Below are 4,594 nucleotides of genomic sequence, written 5' to 3' on the forward strand. Positions count from 1 at the left end.
ATTCCTCAGAAAGATGGTTCTCTTCCATCAATGGAACGTGCTTTTGTGGGTCATTTATCTTGGTTAGGTCGACAACTCCATCATCAGCTTGTTGTTCCTGAAATTTTAAAAATATTGTACTTAAGATGGAGTTTGCACCGCAGAGGGGTTCACTCAAGTTTGGAGTGCAGAGTACCTTGTCAGCAACAATAGGACTTGGTCGGCCATGTGGGGAGTTGGGCGAAGCGGTAGCTGTGAGAGCATTGACTGTGGCTGCGTGAACACGAAAACCGGACAAAGTATCATTACTCTTAGTGTGTGAGGTAAGGGGTGTGAAAGGTTGTGGTGAGAAGAGTAAATGTCTGCTTGAAGGAGAGGCAAGAGCAATTGAGGAATCAAATGTTGGTGGATGGGAGGGAGAAGGGTCAGGGCTGATGGGGTCGTAGGTCCTGACATTGTGGAAGAGTAAGTGATGAAATGGTTGGCTGTTGAGGTGCTCACTTGAATCATAAATAGCAGAGTGTGACTCTTTATGAGGGGTTTGGAGGAGACTGGTGTTGGGGTTGGCCGGTGAGTGGTGTTGGAGTTTTGGTTAGTATTGAGCATCTCAGTGTTTTCAGCAGGATGATATAGGTTGTAATATAAACCGGAGAGACAACCCCATTATCTGAACTGTGTTCAGAAGAAATGTGGACAGAAGGGAAGTTGTGGTCAGGAGAGTCGTGGAAATTAGAGGTCTGGATGGTGGGTTGGATAACATGGGATCTATTTGGAAGGGGGATGGTGAGAAGTCGTTGGCAGGAGGACCGAGAGATGTAGAAAGGATTTTTGTTGCCAGACGGTGAAGTTGAGCTGCATATTGACTGATGATGGGGGACTGACATTCTGGTAAATCATCTGTCTCCATTGTGCGGTCATCCTAAATGGTGAAAAACAGAGTTTGTAATGATTGAGATATCAGATGTAATAGAGACATTTGTTGAAAAAACCGTAGGCATATAAAACTAGTTTAGTTAACTCGACCTGATCAATTGGAGCATCGTGGAGTTCTGGTCCAGGCTGATCAGTTTGCTGAGGTGTGGCGGTCTTCTTGCGACGGGAAAGCCTTCCGTGAAAATGTGTTTGTCTACCATGCGATTTTTTCTTGATTCGTTTGATGAGTTGTTTCAGGTTCTTCATCATGGATTGATGTTTGAAAACAATCTCGGTAAGCTGTTCATTTGTGAAGGTGGTTTTAGTAGCATGTGTAAAGTATGAACTTATACGCCTTTGTTTCCTTAAAGAGGGATGTTTCTTCTTGACCTGTCCGGGTTTGAGAGATTGCTTAATACTAGCAGACACCTTCTTCTTGACCCTCTGTTTAGGCTTGACAATGAGAGGCTCGGAAGTAACTCCACCTAGCCAGACTTCTTTGTTGAAACTGTGATGATCAGCTATCAATTGTTCCATGTAAATGACGATGTCTACCTTGGGATCATTAGGCCACACTCCCCAACCTAGCTGTGTTTGACTTTCAATGGGTATAATCGGTGTAACAACATGCTAACACATGAAAATCGAAAGACAATAAGTCAGTGTTTTTTAATAGAAAGTAGGGAACACAAACCATACTTATGACACAAATTGACTTACATCAGGGTCGAATTCCACACGGCGTATGTCTCTGGAACTGATGGAGGGGTGTTGTGGTAGATAATCATCTTCTAGGTCCATTATTGTCTTCTGGTCAATTGGAGCAGGGATGTAAGATAGAATCTGCGGGATGGCATGAAATGCCACCAATTGAAGAGACAAAGGGAATCCTTGCAGCCTGAAAGTGTGCTGCTTGAGCCTACGAACCAGTGTACCAACAGGATCATCACTAGGCCTGGGACTTCATATATTCGGGTCAGATTCGGTTAAAACCCGATCGGGTCCGGGTCTTTCGGATAAATAATTTATATATCCAATGGGTACTTAGAAGATTTCGGTTCGGGTAGCACCAGTTTCGGGTCGGTTCCGAGTACCTTGTGTAAAACCCGAATTGTAAATATATTTATATACTTTGACTGTATTTTACAATTGGTTAAAGTTTCCCAGCGGCCGAGTAAGTTTGAAACGTAGTTGTCCACCCGGGTTTGAACACTATAGGTGTCTTTTTTTTTTCTTTTTTCTTTAATGAATGGCAATTTTGTAAATTTCTTCATCTTCTTCCTCGTGTCTCCCTTTTCTAAGCTCTAATCTGCAGCCTCTTTTCATGTTTCAGACTTATAAACATCATTTTGATACATGTTTTTTTGCCATTTACACATAAAACATCAAGATTTGACATATAATCACAGGATATAAACTTGGAAAGCGAAAAAGTTATCTATGATTCATGTTCTTGCACAGAGAATTCGGATTAATCGGTTATCCGAGCCGTTCCGGGTATTAACCGAACCCGATCCGATACCCATGGATATTCATATCTTTACCGATTGGTTAAATTCCTTAGATCCGACATCAAACCGAACCGGTCCACTTCGGGTCAGATCTGGTTTGGATATTCGGTTTCGGGTTAAAGTTGCTGCCTAATCATCACACTTCTTAGGAACATACTTTGGTGGTTTCATGCAAGCTATGGTTTTAAGGAATGGCTCTCTCCCCCAAGGAGAAGCAAAGAAGCACCTGAGATCTTCAACCATCTTAACATATCGAGGAGTGGGATGTGGTTCTTGTTTGTGACCAATAAGCACGCTGTCCACTTTGATAACTAAAGCAATGCATATCTTCCTCCACCCAGACATGTTCTTCTCTGTCTCGCGCATACGACATAGTTCCGCAAACATGTTAGGGTCAAAAACGGTTATCTCGAAATCAACATCTAAAAGTTACATATGTGTGCGGAAGCTTTCTCAACACTCTCGATAAAAGTTCCTAAACAAAAGACTCAAGAGAAATGGATCACAGAATTAGACGAGCATTCCAACTCGCTGAACGGGCGAGTTGGATCGAACTCCCCATCCAACTCGCCCGTAACGAATGCACCGTCCAACTCGCCCGTTCTGCGAGTTGCACCGACCACGTCATCCAACTCGCTCGTTCCGCGAGTTGGATCGATCACACCGTCCAACTCACCCGTTTTGCGAGTTGGACCGATCATGCCGTCCAACTCACCCGTTTTGCGAGTTGGACCGAGCATGCCGTCCAACTCGCCTGGACCAACTCCTCTAGGCGTGGACCGGACCTCATGCCTTTCACCGAGCCTCGACGGATCAATCCCTCGTTTCGTATCGATCGGAGTTACCATTGGAGCTTTACAATAAGAACCGCGAAGACTCATTTTCCTGAATAAAGTTCATAGTTATAGTATAAACAACGACGGCTAACTTAACACCACGCTTGTCCAACTATACAAAAAGTGTAAACCTCCTCGGCAAATCGACGTCGCATCAATAAACGTTCTTTCGAAGAAATCGTAAAAAAGCTTAAGTCGAAAAAACGCCCAAAGAGGCCTAGAACACGGCTAAGGGGCCACTTACGATTTCGTAACGAAATCGAGCCCATCGATGCTATGACGGTCTATCTTTGCTTGCGGAAGAAGATAATTCTCACGAAATTGGAAGATAAATGTCAAGTTTTTAAGATAATGATGAATATCGAGAAGAAACGGAATATTTCCGTGAAGCGATAAACTCAACCTATGGGAAAGAAAGGAAGAGGGAACCGACTTAGAAGGCATATATAAGGAGAGCTAAAGCCAAGGGCGCAAAAGAGAGTTTAGACTTAGAAAAACTCTGCTAGCTTAGGAAAACTTAAAATTTAGGCGGCTCGATTTTACTTAGACTCTTTTCACTCTTGTTATGAGTTCAACTTGGCTAGCAAAACTTTGTATGTCTTGTCTTTCGGAAATCATGTAACCTTGTTCTTTTATCAATCAGTAATACGCCACTGTGCAATTTACTTTCGATATTATGTTATCTCTGTCTCTTTCATTTTTCGTGTGTTTACGCAGATAATCTGGGACCTCTGTTAAATTTAGGGTTTCCTATATTTCCTTATTTTATGGAAAATTGACAGTTGTGGGAACCGAAATTCGCACTGTCGATTTTCGTTTAAATAAGGAAACTAGGAAAACCCTAATTTCCCAGAGGTCCCGGATCTCTGCGAGAGCCAGCGACAAGTGATAGAATATATGCGGAAATCATGAAAAGATAACAAACGAGTTTAGAGAAAACAGTAGATCTTATTTCGAGTCCGCGTAAGAGCGTTGCGATCATTACAAGAGAATACAAAGGCTTTGGCCGCAGGGACCGTCAGCGAGTTACCTAGTTCTAGCAACATAAAACCCTAATCCTAGTTGAGTCGCAGCTCGATAACGAAAGACGAAATAGATAAAGAAAAGGTTTTTGATTGATTTCGGACTGAACCTTATTAAAGGCTGCCTACGTACCCCTTTCGAGGATCAAGCCGAACGTAGTTCAATTGATAGAGCTGGACAAGAGATCGAACTGCCTGGGCGAGTTCGTCTAGTAATCGAGTGCCAATCATAGAAACCGAACTTGTCGAGAACAAGCCTAAAGTTTCTAAGTGCAAAGAATTCCGAATCTAAAAGTTCTCTCTCCCCTTGCTCCTCTCCTAGGACTCCTTATAT

The sequence above is a fragment of the Brassica rapa genome, chromosome A03 (genome assembly GCF_000309985.2).
Source record: "Brassica rapa cultivar Chiifu-401-42 chromosome A03, CAAS_Brap_v3.01, whole genome shotgun sequence".
NCBI classification, from domain to species: domain Eukaryota; kingdom Viridiplantae; phylum Streptophyta; class Magnoliopsida; order Brassicales; family Brassicaceae; genus Brassica; species Brassica rapa.